Source organism: Crassostrea angulata, chromosome 1 (genome assembly GCF_025612915.1).
Source record: "Crassostrea angulata isolate pt1a10 chromosome 1, ASM2561291v2, whole genome shotgun sequence".
Taxonomy (NCBI): domain Eukaryota; kingdom Metazoa; phylum Mollusca; class Bivalvia; order Ostreida; family Ostreidae; genus Magallana; species Magallana angulata.
Window position 1 is genome coordinate 43,452,556 of NC_069111.1, and position 20,892 is coordinate 43,473,447.

The 20,892-nt window shown below is 38.4% G+C and overlaps 13 non-coding genes across 13 annotated transcripts; all 13 read right to left on the bottom strand.

The window, feature by feature from the left end:
• Positions 1 to 110: 110 nt before the first annotated feature.
• On the bottom strand, positions 111 to 229 carry LOC128170225 (5S ribosomal RNA). The gene has a single exon (XR_008241735.1). It is a non-coding gene; the product is annotated as a 5S ribosomal RNA (ribosomal RNA).
• A 1,532-nt stretch (positions 230 to 1,761) lies between these two features.
• LOC128170226 (5S ribosomal RNA) lies at positions 1,762 to 1,880 on the bottom strand. Its single transcript, XR_008241736.1, has one exon. It is a non-coding gene; the product is annotated as a 5S ribosomal RNA (ribosomal RNA).
• A 1,529-nt stretch (positions 1,881 to 3,409) lies between these two features.
• On the bottom strand, positions 3,410 to 3,528 carry LOC128170227 (5S ribosomal RNA). Its single transcript, XR_008241737.1, has one exon. It is a non-coding gene; the product is annotated as a 5S ribosomal RNA (ribosomal RNA).
• A 1,533-nt stretch (positions 3,529 to 5,061) lies between these two features.
• Positions 5,062 to 5,180, bottom strand: LOC128170228 (5S ribosomal RNA). The gene has a single exon (XR_008241738.1). It is a non-coding gene; the product is annotated as a 5S ribosomal RNA (ribosomal RNA).
• A 1,528-nt stretch (positions 5,181 to 6,708) lies between these two features.
• Positions 6,709 to 6,827, bottom strand: LOC128170229 (5S ribosomal RNA). Its single transcript, XR_008241739.1, has one exon. It is a non-coding gene; the product is annotated as a 5S ribosomal RNA (ribosomal RNA).
• A 1,535-nt stretch (positions 6,828 to 8,362) lies between these two features.
• On the bottom strand, positions 8,363 to 8,481 carry LOC128170230 (5S ribosomal RNA). The gene has a single exon (XR_008241740.1). It is a non-coding gene; the product is annotated as a 5S ribosomal RNA (ribosomal RNA).
• A 1,537-nt stretch (positions 8,482 to 10,018) lies between these two features.
• On the bottom strand, positions 10,019 to 10,137 carry LOC128170231 (5S ribosomal RNA). The gene has a single exon (XR_008241741.1). It is a non-coding gene; the product is annotated as a 5S ribosomal RNA (ribosomal RNA).
• A 1,534-nt stretch (positions 10,138 to 11,671) lies between these two features.
• On the bottom strand, positions 11,672 to 11,790 carry LOC128170232 (5S ribosomal RNA). The gene has a single exon (XR_008241742.1). It is a non-coding gene; the product is annotated as a 5S ribosomal RNA (ribosomal RNA).
• Positions 11,791 to 13,324: 1,534 nt separating this feature from the next.
• Positions 13,325 to 13,443, bottom strand: LOC128170233 (5S ribosomal RNA). Its single transcript, XR_008241743.1, has one exon. It is a non-coding gene; the product is annotated as a 5S ribosomal RNA (ribosomal RNA).
• Positions 13,444 to 14,973: 1,530 nt separating this feature from the next.
• LOC128170235 (5S ribosomal RNA) lies at positions 14,974 to 15,092 on the bottom strand. Its single transcript, XR_008241745.1, has one exon. It is a non-coding gene; the product is annotated as a 5S ribosomal RNA (ribosomal RNA).
• A 1,534-nt stretch (positions 15,093 to 16,626) lies between these two features.
• LOC128170236 (5S ribosomal RNA) lies at positions 16,627 to 16,745 on the bottom strand. Its single transcript, XR_008241746.1, has one exon. It is a non-coding gene; the product is annotated as a 5S ribosomal RNA (ribosomal RNA).
• A 1,531-nt stretch (positions 16,746 to 18,276) lies between these two features.
• LOC128170237 (5S ribosomal RNA) lies at positions 18,277 to 18,395 on the bottom strand. The gene has a single exon (XR_008241747.1). It is a non-coding gene; the product is annotated as a 5S ribosomal RNA (ribosomal RNA).
• Positions 18,396 to 19,930: 1,535 nt separating this feature from the next.
• On the bottom strand, positions 19,931 to 20,049 carry LOC128170238 (5S ribosomal RNA). The gene has a single exon (XR_008241748.1). It is a non-coding gene; the product is annotated as a 5S ribosomal RNA (ribosomal RNA).
• Positions 20,050 to 20,892: the final 843 nt, after the last annotated feature.

Here is a 20,892-nt window from a genome sequence, read left to right on the forward strand (position 1 = left end):
CTTAGACCATGATGACTTGGAGATCATTGGAAAATTTATTCGCAGGGCGAATTATGAGAATTATTTTTGATAAAAAAAAAATTGATGAAATTTTATTTGAAATAAGAAAAAGTCTACGACACCTGGTATTCCCAGGCGGTCACCCATCCAAGTACTAACCAAGCTCTACGTTGCTTAACTTCGGTGATCGGACGAGAACCGGTGCTTTCAACGTGATATGGCCGTAGACATTAGATAGGGTTTATATTGCGTACATAAAGATACAGTTGTGAAAGACATTTCAATTATTTTAATTTCATGTTTCAGATATTTATATTTTAGTGTAATAAAAGCTATATGTTACTCACTGACTCACTCCATAGAAATGTTTACTTTGTTTTGTAAAGGGGGGGGGGGGGTGAACGCGCACTTGCTACTGTTGCGAATGTGAAAAAGGGGGGGGGGGGTCTTGTAAGACGCCTTGTGGTTTTTTTTTATTTGATGATATGACAGAATACACTTGTGTTTGTAGATGATGAGAGGGATTGATATATCATCGGGGCACTTTCTATTACACGAAAAGAGGGCGGGGGGGGGGGGGATAAATAATATTTATCTGTATTACAAAAGTAAAATTCAATTGTGGGATATGCAAGTGTAATGTGTTGTTGCTGTTGTAATTTGTTTTTGGTGTATATGTTCATTTTTTCCATTGATAATTTATCTATTTTGATTTCATTGATATGTACACTGTATTTCTATTGTATTGTATAGAGACATCTTTTCGAAAAAATTTCATGGCTCTAAAAAGAGCCGTTTGCAGTTATATCTGTAGTAACCGCTCAGTACTCCTCATCTGATCCGGAGTCTGACATGTCGTCGGAGATGATCTGTACATCTTCTCCAAACATTTCACGCCTTAGGTCTGCTACTGTCTGTGCTTTGTTGTGAGCGTAGTCGTAGTACATGTTTCTGAGTCCCTCAACAACTGCCAGTCTCAGTCTAAGGCTGTATCTGAAGGAACGATGATTCTCTGCCTTGGCTCTACTGTATCGGGACTGGAGGTCAGACATCTTGTAGTTGAGTTGGACAATCTGCTCACACGCTCTTTTAAAGCGACGTTCGCTGTCCATCAACGAAAAACGCTTGTCCATAGTCTTTCTTCTGGGACTGGTACTTTGGATAGCTTTCATCTTGATATAGGATATAGCACTAGAAGATGCAGTAAGTGTTTTCGATTTGCAGTGTAGGATTTGTGATGTCCTTGCTCTTCGCGCACCCCACTATATAGCGCACAGTGGCATTGCTAATTGAGAAACTCGTTTCATTTCATAAGGCGACACGAGTCGCCTGAATAAACAAGTTATTATCTGTCTCAAATGCTGTGCCAGGTGCCATGATTGCTGAGCTTGGGCTGACAATTATCTACCCTAATATACCGTTATTTCGCTTCTTCAAAATTGAGATACATAATTATGTGTATTGTATAAGGTAATTAATTAAGCATATAATATTTGATAATCATTAATAATCGGTAATTCATACATGGACAAAATATCGTTTCATTGTTTTTTGTAATGCGATTGATTCGCTATGTTTTATTTTACTTGCTTATTTCTTGTCTGCCGCATGCATGTAAATTTCACCGCACGTTTTTCACGGACTTGTCTCCCTTAGACCATGATGACTTGGAGATCATTGGAAAATTTATTCGCAGGGCGAATTATGAGAATTATTTTTGATAAAAAAAAAATTGATGAAATTTTATTTGAAATAAGAAAAAGTCTACGACACCTGGTATTCCCAGGCGGTCACCCATCCAAGTACTAACCAAGCTCTACGTTGCTTAACTTCGGTGATCGGACGAGAACCGGTGCTTTCAACGTGATATGGCCGTAGACATTAGATAGGGTTTATATTGCGTACATAAAGATACAGTTGTGAAAGACATTTCAATTATTTTAATTTCATGTTTCAGATATTTATATTTTAGTGTAATAAAAGCTATATGTTACTCACTGACTCACTCCATAGAAATGTTTACTTTGTTTTGTAAAGGGGGGGGGGGTGAACGCGCACTTGCTACTGTTGCGAATGTGAAAAAGGGGGGGGGGTCTTGTAAGACGCCTTGTGGTTTTTTTTTATTTGATGATATGACAGAATACACTTGTGTTTGTAGATGATGAGAGGGATTGATATATCATCGGGGCACTTTCTATTACACGAAAAGAGGGCGGGGGGGGGGGGGGATAAATAATATTTATCTGTATTACAAAAGTAAAATTCAATTGTGGGATATGCAAGTGTAATGTGTTGTTGCTGTTGTAATTTGTTTTTGGTGTATATGTTCATTTTTTCCATTGATAATTTATCTATTTTGATTTCATTGATATGTACACTGTATTTCTATTGTATTGTATAGAGACATCTTTTCGAAAAAATTTCATGGCTCTAAAAAGAGCCGTTTGCAGTTATATCTGTAGTAACCGCTCAGTACTCCTCATCTGATCCGGAGTCTGACATGTCGTCGGAGATGATCTATACATCTTCTCCAAACATTTCACGCCTTAGGTCTGCTACTGTCTGTGCTTTGTTGTGAGCGTAGTCGTAGTACATGTTTCTGAGTCCCTCAACAACTGCCAGTCTCAGTCTAAGGCTGTATCTGAAGGAACGATGATTCTCTGCCTTGGCTCTACTGTATCGGGACTGGAGGTCAGACATCTTGTAGTTGAGTTGGACAATCTGCTCACACGCTCTTTTAAAGCGACGTTCGCTGTCCATCAACGAAAAACGCTTGTCCATAGTCTTTCTTCTGGGACTGGTACTTTGGATAGCTTTCATCTTGATATAGGATATAGCACTAGAAGATGCAGTAAGTGTTTTCGATTTGCAGTGTAGGATTTGTGATGTCCTTGCTCTTCGCGCACCCCACTATATAGCGCACAGTGGCATTGCTAATTGAGAAACTCGTTTCATTTCATAAGGCGACACGAGTCGCCTGAATAAACAAGTTATTATCTGTCTCAAATGCTGTGCCAGGTGCCATGATTGCTGAGCTTGGGCTGACAATTATCTACCCTAATATACCGTTATTTCGCTTCTTCAAAATTGAGATACATAATTATGTGTATTGTATAAGGTAATTAATTAAGCATATAATATTTGATAATCATTAATAATCGGTAATTCATACATGGACAAAATATCGTTTCATTGTTTTTTGTAATGCGATTGATTCGCTATGTTTTATTTTACTTGCTTATTTCTTGTCTGCCGCATGCATGTAAATTTCACCGCACGTTTTTCACGGACTTGTCTCCCTTAGACCATGATGACTTGGAGATCATTGGAAAATTTATTCGCAGGGCGAATTATGAGAATTATTTTTGATAAAAAAAAAATTGATGAAATTTTATTTGAAATAAGAAAAAGTCTACGACACCTGGTATTCCCAGGCGGTCACCCATCCAAGTACTAACCAAGCTCTACGTTGCTTAACTTCGGTGATCGGACGAGAACCGGTGCTTTCAACGTGATATGGCCGTAGACATTAGATAGGGTTTATATTGCGTACATAAAGATACAGTTGTGAAAGACATTTCAATTATTTTAATTTCATGTTTCAGATATTTATATTTTAGTGTAATAAAAGCTATATGTTACTCACTGACTCACTCCATAGAAATGTTTACTTTGTTTTGTAAAGGGGGGGGGGGGGTGAACGCGCACTTGCTACTGTTGCGAATGTGAAAAAGGGGGGGGGGGGTCTTGTAAGACGCCTTGTGGTTTTTTTTTATTTGATGATATGACAGAATACACTTGTGTTTGTAGATGATGAGAGGGATTGATATATCATCGGGGCACTTTCTATTACACGAAAAGAGGGCGGGGGGGGGGGGGGATAAATAATATTTATCTGTATTACAAAAGTAAAATTCAATTGTGGGATATGCAAGTGTAATGTGTTGTTGCTGTTGTAATTTGTTTTTGGTGTATATGTTCATTTTTTCCATTGATAATTTATCTATTTTGATTTCATTGATATGTACACTGTATTTCTATTGTATTGTATAGAGACATCTTTTCGAAAAAATTTCATGGCTCTAAAAAGAGCCGTTTGCAGTTATATCTGTAGTAACCGCTCAGTACTCCTCATCTGATCCGGAGTCTGACATGTCGTCGGAGATGATCTGTACATCTTCTCCAAACATTTCACGCCTTAGGTCTGCTACTGTCTGTGCTTTGTTGTGAGCGTAGTCGTAGTACATGTTTCTGAGTCCCTCAACAACTGCCAGTCTCAGTCTAAGGCTGTATCTGAAGGAACGATGATTCTCTGCCTTGGCTCTACTGTATCGGGACTGGAGGTCAGACATCTTGTAGTTGAGTTGGACAATCTGCTCACACGCTCTTTTAAAGCGACGTTCGCTGTCCATCAACGAAAAACGCTTGTCCATAGTCTTTCTTCTGGGACTGGTACTTTGGATAGCTTTCATCTTGATATAGGATATAGCACTAGAAGATGCAGTAAGTGTTTTCGATTTGCAGTGTAGGATTTGTGATGTCCTTGCTCTTCGCGCACCCCACTATATAGCGCACAGTGGCATTGCTAATTGAGAAACTCGTTTCATTTCATAAGGCGACACGAGTCGCCTGAATAAACAAGTTATTATCTGTCTCAAATGCTGTGCCAGGTGCCATGATTGCTGAGCTTGGGCTGACAATTATCTACCCTAATATACCGTTATTTCGCTTCTTCAAAATTGAGATACATAATTATGTGTATTGTATAAGGTAATTAATTAAGCATATAATATTTGATAATCATTAATAATCGGTAATTCATACATGGACAAAATATCGTTTCATTGTTTTTTGTAATGCGATTGATTCGCTATGTTTTATTTTACTTGCTTATTTCTTGTCTGCCGCATGCATGTAAATTTCACCGCACGTTTTTCACGGACTTGTCTCCCTTAGACCATGATGACTTGGAGATCATTGGAAAATTTATTCGCAGGGCGAATTATGAGAATTATTTTTGATAAAAAAAAAATTGATGAAATTTTATTTGAAATAAGAAAAAGTCTACGACACCTGGTATTCCCAGGCGGTCACCCATCCAAGTACTAACCAAGCTCTACGTTGCTTAACTTCGGTGATCGGACGAGAACCGGTGCTTTCAACGTGATATGGCCGTAGACATTAGATAGGGTTTATATTGCGTACATAAAGATACAGTTGTGAAAGACATTTCAATTATTTTAATTTCATGTTTCAGATATTTATATTTTAGTGTAATAAAAGCTATATGTTACTCACTGACTCACTCCATAGAAATGTTTACTTTGTTTTGTAAAGGGGGGGGGGGTGAACGCGCACTTGCTACTGTTGCGAATGTGAAAAAGGGGGGGGGGTCTTGTAAGACGCCTTGTGGTTTTTTTTTATTTGATGATATGACAGAATACACTTGTGTTTGTAGATGATGAGAGGGATTGATATATCATCGGGGCACTTTCTATTACACGAAAAGAGGGCGGGGGGGGGGGGGATAAATAATATTTATCTGTATTACAAAAGTAAAATTCAATTGTGGGATATGCAAGTGTAATGTGTTGTTGCTGTTGTAATTTGTTTTTGGTGTATATGTTCATTTTTTCCATTGATAATTTATCTATTTTGATTTCATTGATATGTACACTGTATTTCTATTGTATTGTATAGAGACATCTTTTCGAAAAAATTTCATGGCTCTAAAAAGAGCCGTTTGCAGTTATATCTGTAGTAACCGCTCAGTACTCCTCATCTGATCCGGAGTCTGACATGTCGTCGGAGATGATCTGTACATCTTCTCCAAACATTTCACGCCTTAGGTCTGCTACTGTCTGTGCTTTGTTGTGAGCGTAGTCGTAGTACATGTTTCTGAGTCCCTCAACAACTGCCAGTCTCAGTCTAAGGCTGTATCTGAAGGAACGATGATTCTCTGCCTTGGCTCTACTGTATCGGGACTGGAGGTCAGACATCTTGTAGTTGAGTTGGACAATCTGCTCACACGCTCTTTTAAAGCGACGTTCGCTGTCCATCAACGAAAAACGCTTGTCCATAGTCTTTCTTCTGGGACTGGTACTTTGGATAGCTTTCATCTTGATATAGGATATAGCACTAGAAGATGCAGTAAGTGTTTTCGATTTGCAGTGTAGGATTTGTGATGTCCTTGCTCTTCGCGCACCCCACTATATAGCGCACAGTGGCATTGCTAATTGAGAAACTCGTTTCATTTCATAAGGCGACACGAGTCGCCTGAATAAACAAGTTATTATCTGTCTCAAATGCTGTGCCAGGTGCCATGATTGCTGAGCTTGGGCTGACAATTATCTACCCTAATATACCGTTATTTCGCTTCTTCAAAATTGAGATACATAATTATGTGTATTGTATAAGGTAATTAATTAAGCATATAATATTTGATAATCATTAATAATCGGTAATTCATACATGGACAAAATATCGTTTCATTGTTTTTTGTAATGCGATTGATTCGCTATGTATTATTTTACTTGCTTATTTCTTGTCTGCCGCATGCATGTAAATTTCACCGCACGTTTTTCACGGACTTGTCTCCCTTAGACCATGATGACTTGGAGATCATTGGAAAATTTATTCGCAGGGCGAATTATGAGAATTATTTTTGATAAAAAAAAAATTGATGAAATTTTATTTGAAATAAGAAAAAGTCTACGACACCTGGTATTCCCAGGCGGTCACCCATCCAAGTACTAACCAAGCTCTACGTTGCTTAACTTCGGTGATCGGACGAGAACCGGTGCTTTCAACGTGATATGGCCGTAGACATTAGATAGGGTTTATATTGCGTACATAAAGATACAGTTGTGAAAGACATTTCAATTATTTTAATTTCATGTTTCAGATATTTATATTTTAGTGTAATAAAAGCTATATGTTACTCACTGACTCACTCCATAGAAATGTTTACTTTGTTTTGTAAAGGGGGGGGGGGGGGTGAACGCGCACTTGCTACTGTTGCGAATGTGAAAAAGGGGGGGGGGGGTCTTGTAAGACGCCTTGTGGTTTTTTTTTATTTGATGATATGACAGAATACACTTGTGTTTGTAGATGATGAGAGGGATTGATATATCATCGGGGCACTTTCTATTACACGAAAAGAGGGCGGGGGGGGGGGGGGGATAAATAATATTTATCTGTATTACAAAAGTAAAATTCAATTGTGGGATATGCAAGTGTAATGTGTTGTTGCTGTTGTAATTTGTTTTTGGTGTATATGTTCATTTTTTCCATTGATAATTTATCTATTTTGATTTCATTGATATGTACACTGTATTTCTATTGTATTGTATAGAGACATCTTTTCGAAAAAATTTCATGGCTCTAAAAAGAGCCGTTTGCAGTTATATCTGTAGTAACCGCTCAGTACTCCTCATCTGATCCGGAGTCTGACATGTCGTCGGAGATGATCTGTACATCTTCTCCAAACATTTCACGCCTTAGGTCTGCTACTGTCTGTGCTTTGTTGTGAGCGTAGTCGTAGTACATGTTTCTGAGTCCCTCAACAACTGCCAGTCTCAGTCTAAGGCTGTATCTGAAGGAACGATGATTCTCTGCCTTGGCTCTACTGTATCGGGACTGGAGGTCAGACATCTTGTAGTTGAGTTGGACAATCTGCTCACACGCTCTTTTAAAGCGACGTTCGCTGTCCATCAACGAAAAACGCTTGTCCATAGTCTTTCTTCTGGGACTGGTACTTTGGATAGCTTTCATCTTGATATAGGATATAGCACTAGAAGATGCAGTAAGTGTTTTCGATTTGCAGTGTAGGATTTGTGATGTCCTTGCTCTTCGCGCACCCCACTATATAGCGCACAGTGGCATTGCTAATTGAGAAACTCGTTTCATTTCATAAGGCGACACGAGTCGCCTGAATAAACAAGTTATTATCTGTCTCAAATGCTGTGCCAGGTGCCATGATTGCTGAGCTTGGGCTGACAATTATCTACCCTAATATACCGTTATTTCGCTTCTTCAAAATTGAGATACATAATTATGTGTATTGTATAAGGTAATTAATTAAGCATATAATATTTGATAATCATTAATAATCGGTAATTCATACATGGACAAAATATCGTTTCATTGTTTTTTGTAATGCGATTGATTCGCTATGTTTTATTTTACTTGCTTATTTCTTGTCTGCCGCATGCATGTAAATTTCACCGCACGTTTTTCACGGACTTGTCTCCCTTAGACCATGATGACTTGGAGATCATTGGAAAATTTATTCGCAGGGCGAATTATGAGAATTATTTTTGATAAAAAAAAAATTGATGAAATTTTATTTGAAATAAGAAAAAGTCTACGACACCTGGTATTCCCAGGCGGTCACCCATCCAAGTACTAACCAAGCTCTACGTTGCTTAACTTCGGTGATCGGACGAGAACCGGTGCTTTCAACGTGATATGGCCGTAGACATTAGATAGGGTTTATATTGCGTACATAAAGATACAGTTGTGAAAGACATTTCAATTATTTTAATTTCATGTTTCAGATATTTATATTTTAGTGTAATAAAAGCTATATGTTACTCACTGACTCACTCCATAGAAATGTTTACTTTGTTTTGTAAAAGGGGGGGGGGGGGTGAACGCGCACTTGCTACTGTTGCGAATGTGAAAAAGGGGGGGGGGGGGTCTTGTAAGACGCCTTGTGGTTTTTTTTTATTTGATGATATGACAGAATACACTTGTGTTTGTAGATGATGAGAGGGATTGATATATCATCGGGGCACTTTCTATTACACGAAAAGAGGGCGGGGGGGGGGGGGGGGATAAATAATATTTATCTGTATTACAAAAGTAAAATTCAATTGTGGGATATGCAAGTGTAATGTGTTGTTGCTGTTGTAATTTGTTTTTGGTGTATATGTTCATTTTTTCCATTGATAATTTATCTATTTTGATTTCATTGATATGTACACTGTATTTCTATTGTATTGTATAGAGACATCTTTTCGAAAAAATTTCATGGCTCTAAAAAGAGCCGTTTGCAGTTATATCTGTAGTAACCGCTCAGTACTCCTCATCTGATCCGGAGTCTGACATGTCGTCGGAGATGATCTGTACATCTTCTCCAAACATTTCACGCCTTAGGTCTGCTACTGTCTGTGCTTTGTTGTGAGCGTAGTCGTAGTACATGTTTCTGAGTCCCTCAACAACTGCCAGTCTCAGTCTAAGGCTGTATCTGAAGGAACGATGATTCTCTGCCTTGGCTCTACTGTATCGGGACTGGAGGTCAGACATCTTGTAGTTGAGTTGGACAATCTGCTCACACGCTCTTTTAAAGCGACGTTCGCTGTCCATCAACGAAAAACGCTTGTCCATAGTCTTTCTTCTGGGACTGGTACTTTGGATAGCTTTCATCTTGATATAGGATATAGCACTAGAAGATGCAGTAAGTGTTTTCGATTTGCAGTGTAGGATTTGTGATGTCCTTGCTCTTCGCGCACCCCACTATATAGCGCACAGTGGCATTGCTAATTGAGAAACTCGTTTCATTTCATAAGGCGACACGAGTCGCCTGAATAAACAAGTTATTATCTGTCTCAAATGCTGTGCCAGGTGCCATGATTGCTGAGCTTGGGCTGACAATTATCTACCCTAATATACCGTTATTTCGCTTCTTCAAAATTGAGATACATAATTATGTGTATTGTATAAGGTAATTAATTAAGCATATAATATTTGATAATCATTAATAATCGGTAATTCATACATGGACAAAATATCGTTTCATTGTTTTTTGTAATGCGATTGATTCGCTATGTTTTATTTTACTTGCTTATTTCTTGTCTGCCGCATGCATGTAAATTTCACCGCACGTTTTTCACGGACTTGTCTCCCTTAGACCATGATGACTTGGAGATCATTGGAAAATTTATTCGCAGGGCGAATTATGAGAATTATTTTTGATAAAAAAAAAATTGATGAAATTTTATTTGAAATAAGAAAAAGTCTACGACACCTGGTATTCCCAGGCGGTCACCCATCCAAGTACTAACCAAGCTCTACGTTGCTTAACTTCGGTGATCGGACGAGAACCGGTGCTTTCAACGTGATATGGCCGTAGACATTAGATAGGGTTTATATTGCGTACATAAAGATACAGTTGTGAAAGACATTTCAATTATTTTAATTTCATGTTTCAGATATTTATATTTTAGTGTAATAAAAGCTATATGTTACTCACTGACTCACTCCATAGAAATGTTTACTTTGTTTTGTAAAGGGGGGGGGGGGGGGGGTGAACGCGCACTTGCTACTGTTGCGAATGTGAAAAAGGGGGGGGGTCTTGTAAGACGCCTTGTGGTTTTTTTTTATTTGATGATATGACAGAATACACTTGTGTTTGTAGATGATGAGAGGGATTGATATATCATCGGGGCACTTTCTATTACACGAAAAGAGGGCGGGGGGGGGGGGGGATAAATAATATTTATCTGTATTACAAAAGTAAAATTCAATTGTGGGATATGCAAGTGTAATGTGTTGTTGCTGTTGTAATTTGTTTTTGGTGTATATGTTCATTTTTTCCATTGATAATTTATCTATTTTGATTTCATTGATATGTACACTGTATTTCTATTGTATTGTATAGAGACATCTTTTCGAAAAAATTTCATGGCTCTAAAAAGAGCCGTTTGCAGTTATATCTGTAGTAACCGCTCAGTACTCCTCATCTGATCCGGAGTCTGACATGTCGTCGGAGATGATCTGTACATCTTCTCCAAACATTTCACGCCTTAGGTCTGCTACTGTCTGTGCTTTGTTGTGAGCGTAGTCGTAGTACATGTTTCTGAGTCCCTCAACAACTGCCAGTCTCAGTCTAAGGCTGTATCTGAAGGAACGATGATTCTCTGCCTTGGCTCTACTGTATCGGGACTGGAGGTCAGACATCTTGTAGTTGAGTTGGACAATCTGCTCACACGCTCTTTTAAAGCGACGTTCGCTGTCCATCAACGAAAAACGCTTGTCCATAGTCTTTCTTCTGGGACTGGTACTTTGGATAGCTTTCATCTTGATATAGGATATAGCACTAGAAGATGCAGTAAGTGTTTTCGATTTGCAGTGTAGGATTTGTGATGTCCTTGCTCTTCGCGCACCCCACTATATAGCGCACAGTGGCATTGCTAATTGAGAAACTCGTTTCATTTCATAAGGCGACACGAGTCGCCTGAATAAACAAGTTATTATCTGTCTCAAATGCTGTGCCAGGTGCCATGATTGCTGAGCTTGGGCTGACAATTATCTACCCTAATATACCGTTATTTCGCTTCTTCAAAATTGAGATACATAATTATGTGTATTGTATAAGGTAATTAATTAAGCATATAATATTTGATAATCATTAATAATCGGTAATTCATACATGGACAAAATATCGTTTCATTGTTTTTTGTAATGCGATTGATTCGCTATGTTTTATTTTACTTGCTTATTTCTTGTCTGCCGCATGCATGTAAATTTCACCGCACGTTTTTCACGGACTTGTCTCCCTTAGACCATGATGACTTGGAGATCATTGGAAAATTTATTCGCAGGGCGAATTATGAGAATTATTTTTGATAAAAAAAAAATTGATGAAATTTTATTTGAAATAAGAAAAAGTCTACGACACCTGGTATTCCCAGGCGGTCACCCATCCAAGTACTAACCAAGCTCTACGTTGCTTAACTTCGGTGATCGGACGAGAACCGGTGCTTTCAACGTGATATGGCCGTAGACATTAGATAGGGTTTATATTGCGTACATAAAGATACAGTTGTGAAAGACATTTCAATTATTTTAATTTCATGTTTCAGATATTTATATTTTAGTGTAATAAAAGCTATATGTTACTCACTGACTCACTCCATAGAAATGTTTACTTTGTTTTGTAAAGGGGGGGGGGGGGGGGTGAACGCGCACTTGCTACTGTTGCGAATGTGAAAAAGGGGGGGGGGGGGTCTTGTAAGACGCCTTGTGGTTTTTTTTTATTTGATGATATGACAGAATACACTTGTGTTTGTAGATGATGAGAGGGATTGATATATCATCGGGGCACTTTCTATTACACGAAAAGAGGGCGGGGGGGGGGGATAAATAATATTTATCTGTATTACAAAAGTAAAATTCAATTGTGGGATATGCAAGTGTAATGTGTTGTTGCTGTTGTAATTTGTTTTTGGTGTATATGTTCATTTTTTCCATTGATAATTTATCTATTTTGATTTCATTGATATGTACACTGTATTTCTATTGTATTGTATAGAGACATCTTTTCGAAAAAATTTCATGGCTCTAAAAAGAGCCGTTTGCAGTTATATCTGTAGTAACCGCTCAGTACTCCTCATCTGATCCGGAGTCTGACATGTCGTCGGAGATGATCTGTACATCTTCTCCAAACATTTCACGCCTTAGGTCTGCTACTGTCTGTGCTTTGTTGTGAGCGTAGTCGTAGTACATGTTTCTGAGTCCCTCAACAACTGCCAGTCTCAGTCTAAGGCTGTATCTGAAGGAACGATGATTCTCTGCCTTGGCTCTACTGTATCGGGACTGGAGGTCAGACATCTTGTAGTTGAGTTGGACAATCTGCTCACACGCTCTTTTAAAGCGACGTTCGCTGTCCATCAACGAAAAACGCTTGTCCATAGTCTTTCTTCTGGGACTGGTACTTTGGATAGCTTTCATCTTGATATAGGATATAGCACTAGAAGATGCAGTAAGTGTTTTCGATTTGCAGTGTAGGATTTGTGATGTCCTTGCTCTTCGCGCACCCCACTATATAGCGCACAGTGGCATTGCTAATTGAGAAACTCGTTTCATTTCATAAGGCGACACGAGTCGCCTGAATAAACAAGTTATTATCTGTCTCAAATGCTGTGCCAGGTGCCATGATTGCTGAGCTTGGGCTGACAATTATCTACCCTAATATACCGTTATTTCGCTTCTTCAAAATTGAGATACATAATTATGTGTATTGTATAAGGTAATTAATTAAGCATATAATATTTGATAATCATTAATAATCGGTAATTCATACATGGACAAAATATCGTTTCATTGTTTTTTGTAATGCGATTGATTCGCTATGTTTTATTTTACTTGCTTATTTCTTGTCTGCCGCATGCATGTAAATTTCACCGCACGTTTTTCACGGACTTGTCTCCCTTAGACCATGATGACTTGGAGATCATTGGAAAATTTATTCGCAGGGCGAATTATGAGAATTATTTTTGATAAAAAAAAAATTGATGAAATTTTATTTGAAATAAGAAAAAGTCTACGACACCTGGTATTCCCAGGCGGTCACCCATCCAAGTACTAACCAAGCTCTACGTTGCTTAACTTCGGTGATCGGACGAGAACCGGTGCTTTCAACGTGATATGGCCGTAGACATTAGATAGGGTTTATATTGCGTACATAAAGATACAGTTGTGAAAGACATTTCAATTATTTTAATTTCATGTTTCAGATATTTATATTTTAGTGTAATAAAAGCTATATGTTACTCACTGACTCACTCCATAGAAATGTTTACTTTGTTTTGTAAAGGGGGGGGGGGGGGTGAACGCGCACTTGCTACTGTTGCGAATGTGAAAAAGGGGGGGGGGGTCTTGTAAGACGCCTTGTGTTTTTTTTTATTTGATGATATGACAGAATACACTTGTGTTTGTAGATGATGAGAGGGATTGATATATCATCGGGGCACTTTCTATTACACGAAAAGAGGGCGGGGGGGGGGGGATAAATAATATTTATCTGTATTACAAAAGTAAAATTCAATTGTGGGATATGCAAGTGTAATGTGTTGTTGCTGTTGTAATTTGTTTTTGGTGTATATGTTCATTTTTTCCATTGATAATTTATCTATTTTGATTTCATTGATATGTACACTGTATTTCTATTGTATTGTATAGAGACATCTTTTCGAAAAAATTTCATGGCTCTAAAAAGAGCCGTTTGCAGTTATATCTGTAGTAACCGCTCAGTACTCCTCATCTGATCCGGAGTCTGACATGTCGTCGGAGATGATCTGTACATCTTCTCCAAACATTTCACGCCTTAGGTCTGCTACTGTCTGTGCTTTGTTGTGAGCGTAGTCGTAGTACATGTTTCTGAGTCCCTCAACAACTGCCAGTCTCAGTCTAAGGCTGTATCTGAAGGAACGATGATTCTCTGCCTTGGCTCTACTGTATCGGGACTGGAGGTCAGACATCTTGTAGTTGAGTTGGACAATCTGCTCACACGCTCTTTTAAAGCGACGTTCGCTGTCCATCAACGAAAAACGCTTGTCCATAGTCTTTCTTCTGGGACTGGTACTTTGGATAGCTTTCATCTTGATATAGGATATAGCACTAGAAGATGCAGTAAGTGTTTTCGATTTGCAGTGTAGGATTTGTGATGTCCTTGCTCTTCGCGCACCCCACTATATAGCGCACAGTGGCATTGCTAATTGAGAAACTCGTTTCATTTCATAAGGCGACACGAGTCGCCTGAATAAACAAGTTATTATCTGTCTCAAATGCTGTGCCAGGTGCCATGATTGCTGAGCTTGGGCTGACAATTATCTACCCTAATATACCGTTATTTCGCTTCTTCAAAATTGAGATACATAATTATGTGTATTGTATAAGGTAATTAATTAAGCATATAATATTTGATAATCATTAATAATCGGTAATTCATACATGGACAAAATATCGTTTCATTGTTTTTTGTAATGCGATTGATTCGCTATGTTTTATTTTACTTGCTTATTTCTTGTCTGCCGCATGCATGTAAATTTCACCGCACGTTTTTCACGGACTTGTCTCCCTTAGACCATGATGACTTGGAGATCATTGGAAAATTAATTCGCAGGGCGAATTATGAGAATTATTTTTGATAAAAAAAAAATTGATGAAATTTTATTTGAAATAAGAAAAAGTCTACGACACCTGGTATTCCCAGGCGGTCACCCATCCAAGTACTAACCAAGCTCTACGTTGCTTAACTTCGGTGATCGGACGAGAACCGGTGCTTTCAACGTGATATGGCCGTAGACATTAGATAGGGTTTATATTGCGTACATAAAGATACAGTTGTGAAAGACATTTCAATTATTTTAATTTCATGTTTCAGATATTTATATTTTAGTGTAATAAAAGCTATATGTTACTCACTGACTCACTCCATAGAAATGTTTACTTTGTTTTGTAAAGGGGGGGGGGGGGGTGAACGCGCACTTGCTACTGTTGCGAATGTGAAAAAGGGGGGGGGGGGTCTTGTAAGACGCCTTGTGGTTTTTTTTTATTTGATGATATGACAGAATACACTTGTGTTTGTAGATGATGAGAGGGATTGATATATCATCGGGGCACTTTCTATTACACGAAAAGAGGGCGGGGGGGGGGGGGGATAAATAATATTTATCTGTATTACAAAAGTAAAATTCAATTGTGGGATATGCAAGTGTAATGTGTTGTTGCTGTTGTAATTTGTTTTTGGTGTATATGTTCATTTTTTCCATTGATAATTTATCTATTTTGATTTCATTGATATGTACACTGTATTTCTATTGTATTGTATAGAGACATCTTTTCGAAAAAATTTCATGGCTCTAAAAAGAGCCGTTTGCAGTTATATCTGTAGTAACCGCTCAGTACTCCTCATCTGATCCGGAGTCTGACATGTCGTCGGAGATGATCTGTACATCTTCTCCAAACATTTCACGCCTTAGGTCTGCTACTGTCTGTGCTTTGTTGTGAGCGTAGTCGTAGTACATGTTTCTGAGTCCCTCAACAACTGCCAGTCTCAGTCTAAGGCTGTATCTGAAGGAACGATGATTCTCTGCCTTGGCTCTACTGTATCGGGACTGGAGGTCAGACATCTTGTAGTTGAGTTGGACAATCTGCTCACACGCTCTTTTAAAGCGACGTTCGCTGTCCATCAACGAAAAACGCTTGTCCATAGTCTTTCTTCTGGGACTGGTACTTTGGATAGCTTTCATCTTGATATAGGATATAGCACTAGAAGATGCAGTAAGTGTTTTCGATTTGCAGTGTAGGATTTGTGATGTCCTTGCTCTTCGCGCACCCCACTATATAGCGCACAGTGGCATTGCTAATTGAGAAACTCGTTTCATTTCATAAGGCGACACGAGTCGCCTGAATAAACAAGTTATTATCTGTCTCAAATGCTGTGCCAGGTGCCATGATTGCTGAGCTTGGGCTGACAATTATCTACCCTAATATACCGTTATTTCGCTTCTTCAAAATTGAGATACATAATTATGTGTATTGTATAAGGTAATTAATTAAGCATATAATATTTGATAATCATTAATAATCGGTAATTCATACATGGACAAAATATCGTTTCATTGTTTTTTGTAATGCGATTGATTCGCTATGTTTTATTTTACTTGCTTATTTCTTGTCTGCCGCATGCATGTAAATTTCACCGCACGTTTTTCACGGACTTGTCTCCCTTAGACCATGATGACTTGGAGATCATTGGAAAATTTATTCGCAGGGCGAATTATGAGAATTATTTTTGATAAAAAAAAAATTGATGAAATTTTATTTGAAATAAGAAAAAGTCTACGACACCTGGTATTCCCAGGCGGTCACCCATCCAAGTACTAACCAAGCTCTACGTTGCTTAACTTCGGTGATCGGACGAGAACCGGTGCTTTCAACGTGATATGGCCGTAGACATTAGATAGGGTTTATATTGCGTACATAAAGATACAGTTGTGAAAGACATTTCAATTATTTTAATTTCATGTTTCAGATATTTATATTTTAGTGTAATAAAAGCTATATGTTACTCACTGACTCACTCCATAGAAATGTTTACTTTGTTTTGTAAAGGGGGGGGGGGGGGGTGAACGCGCACTTGCTACTGTTGCGAATGTGAAAAAGGGGGGGGGGGGTCTTGTAAGACGCCTTGTGGTTTTTTTTTATTTGATGATATGACAGAATACACTTGTGTTTGTAGATGATGAGAGGGATTGATATATCATCGGGGCACTTTCTATTACACGAAAAGAGGGCGGGGGGGGGGATAAATAATATTTATCTGTATTACAAAAGTAAAATTCAATTGTGGGATATGCAAGTGTAATGTGTTGTTGCTGTTGTAATTTGTTTTTGGTGTATATGTTCATTTTTTCCATTGATAATTTATCTATTTTGATTTCATTGATATGTACACTGTATTTCTATTGTATTGTATAGAGACATCTTTTCGAAAAAATTTCATGGCTCTAAAAAGAGCCGTTTGCAGTTATATCTGTAGTAACCGCTCAGTACTCCTCATCTGATCCGGAGTCTGACATGTCGTCGGAGATGATCTGTACATCTTCTCCAAACATTTCACGCCTTAGGTCTGCTACTGTCTGTGCTTTGTTGTGAGCGTAGTCGTAGTACATGTTTCTGAGTCCCTCAACAACTGCCAGTCTCAGTCTAAGGCTGTATCTGAAGGAACGATGATTCTCTGCCTTGGCTCTACTGTATCGGGACTGGAGGTCAGACATCTTGTAGTTGAGTTGGACAATCTGCTCACACGCTCTTTTAAAGCGACGTTCGCTGTCCATCAACGAAAAACGCTTGTCCATAGTCTTTCTTCTGGGACTGGTACTTTGGATAGCTTTCATCTTGATATAGGATATAGCACTAGAAGATGCAGTAAGTGTTTTCGATTTGCAGTGTAGGATTTGTGATGTCCTTGCTCTTCGCGCACCCCACTATATAGCGCACAGTGGCATTGCTAATTGAGAAACTCGTTTCATTTCATAAGGCGACACGAGTCGCCTGAATAAACAAGTTATTATCTGTCTCAAATGCTGTGCCAGGTGCCATGATTGCTGAGCTTGGGCTGACAATTATCTACCCTAATATACCGTTATTTCGCTTCTTCAAAATTGAGATACATAATTATGTGTATTGTATAAGGTAATTAATTAAGCATATAATATTTGATAATCATTAATAATCGGTAATTCATACATGGACAAAATATCGTTTCATTGTTTTTTGTAATGCGATTGATTCGCTATGTTTTATTTTACTTGCTTATTTCTTGTCTGCCGCATGCATGTAAATTTCACCGCACGTTTTTCACGGACTTGTCTCCCTTAGACCATGATGACTTGGAGATCATTGGAAAATTTATTCGCAGGGCGAATTATGAGAATTATTTTTGATAAAAAAAAAATTGATGAAATTTTATTTGAAATAAGAAAAAGTCTACGACACCTGGTATTCCCAGGCGGTCACCCATCCAAGTACTAACCAAGCTCTACGTTGCTTAACTTCGGTGATCGGACGAGAACCGGTGCTTTCAACGTGATATGGCCGTAGACATTAGATAGGGTTTATATTGCGTACATAAAGATACAGTTGTGAAAGACATTTCAATTATTTTAATTTCATGTTTCAGATATTTATATTTTAGTGTAATAAAAGCTATATGTTACTCACTGACTCACTCCATAGAAATGTTTACTTTGTTTTGTAAAGGGGGGGGGGGGGGGGGGTGAACGCGCACTTGCTACTGTTGCGAATGTGAAAAAGGGGGGGGGGGGGGTCTTGTAAGACGCCTTGTGGTTTTTTTTTATTTGATGATATGACAGAATACACTTGTGTTTGTAGATGATGAGAGGGATTGATATATCATCGGGGCACTTTCTATTACACGAAAAGAGGGCGGGGGGGGGATAAATAATATTTATCTGTATTACAAAAGTAAAATTCAATTGTGGGATATGCAAGTGTAATGTGTTGTTGCTGTTGTAATTTGTTTTTGGTGTATATGTTCATTTTTTCCATTGATAATTTATCTATTTTGATTTCATTGATATGTACACTGTATTTCTATTGTATTGTATAGAGACATCTTTTCGAAAAAATTTCATGGCTCTAAAAAGAGCCGTTTGCAGTTATATCTGTAGTAACCGCTCAGTACTCCTCATCTGATCCGGAGTCTGACATGTCGTCGGAGATGATCTGTACATCTTCTCCAAACATTTCACGCCTTAGGTCTGCTACTGTCTGTGCTTTGTTGTGAGCGTAGTCGTAGTACATGTTTCTGAGTCCCTCAACAACTGCCAGTCTCAGTCTAAGGCTGTATCTGAAGGAACGATGATTCTCTGCCTTGGCTCTACTGTATCGGGACTGGAGGTCAGACATCTTGTAGTTGAGTTGGACAATCTGCTCACACGCTCTTTTAAAGCGACGTTCGCTGTCCATCAACGAAAAACGCTTGTCCATAGTCTTTCTTCTGGGACTGGTACTTTGGATAGCTTTCATCTTGATATAGGATATAGCACTAGAAGATGCAGTAAGTGTTTTCGATTTGCAGTGTAGGATTTGTGATGTCCTTGCTCTTCGCGCACCCCACTATATAGCGCACAGTGGCATTGCTAATTGAGAAACTCGTTTCATTTCATAAGGCGACACGAGTCGCCTGAATAAACAAGTTATTATCTGTCTCAAATGCTGTGCCAGGTGCCATGATTGCTGAGCTTGGGCTGACAATTATCTACCCTAATATACCGTTATTTCGCTTCTTCAAAATTGAGATACATAATTATGTGTATTGTATAAGGTAATTAATTAAGCATATAATATTTGATAATCATTAATAATCGGTAATTCATACATGGACAAAATATCGTTTCATTGTTTTTTGTAATGCGATTGATTCGCTATGTTTTATTTTACTTGCTTATTTCTTGTCTGCCGCATGCATGTAAATTTCACCGCACGTTTTTCACGGACTTGTCTCCCTTAGACCATGATGACTTGGAGATCATTGGAAAATTTATTCGCAGGGCGAATTATGAGAATTATTTTTGATAAAAAAAAAATTGATGAAATTTTATTTGAAATAAGAAAAAGTCTACGACACCTGGTATTCCCAGGCGGTCACCCATCCAAGTACTAACCAAGCTCTACGTTGCTTAACTTCGGTGATCGGACGAGAACCGGTGCTTTCAACGTGATATGGCCGTAGACATTAGATAGGGTTTATATTGCGTACATAAAGATACAGTTGTGAAAGACATTTCAATTATTTAATTTCATGTTTCAGATATTTATATTTTAGTGTAATAAAAGCTATATGTTACTCACTGACTCACTCCATAGAAATGTTTACTTTGTTTTGTAAAGGGGGGGGGGGGGTGAACGCGCACTTGCTACTGTTGCGAATGTGAAAAAGGGGGGGGGGGGTCTTGTAAGACGCCTTGTGGTTTTTTTTTATTTGATGATATGACAGAATACACTTGTGTTTGTAGATGATGAGAGGGATTGATATATCATCGGGGCACTTTCTATTACACGAAAAGAGGGCGGGGGGGGGGATAAATAATATTTATCTGTATTACAAAAGTAAAATTCAATTGTGGGATATGCAAGTGTAATGTGTTGTTGCTGTTGTAATTTGTTTTTGGTGTATATGTTCATTTTTTCCATTGATAATTTATCTATTTTGATTTCATTGATATGTACACTGTATTTCTATTGTATTGTATAGAGACATCTTTTCGAAAAAATTTCATGGCTCTAAAAAGAGCCGTTTGCAGTTATATCTGTAGTAACCGCTCAGTACTCCTCATCTGATCCGGAGTCTGACATGTCGTCGGAGATGATCTGTACATCTTCTCCAAACATTTCACGCCTTAGGTCTGCTACTGTCTGTGCTTTGTTGTGAGCGTAGTCGTAGTACATGTTTCTGAGTCCCTCAACAACTGCCAGTCTCAGTCTAAGGCTGTATCTGAAGGAACGATGATTCTCTGCCTTGGCTCTACTGTATCGGGACTGGAGGTCAGACATCTTGTAGTTGAGTTGGACAATCTG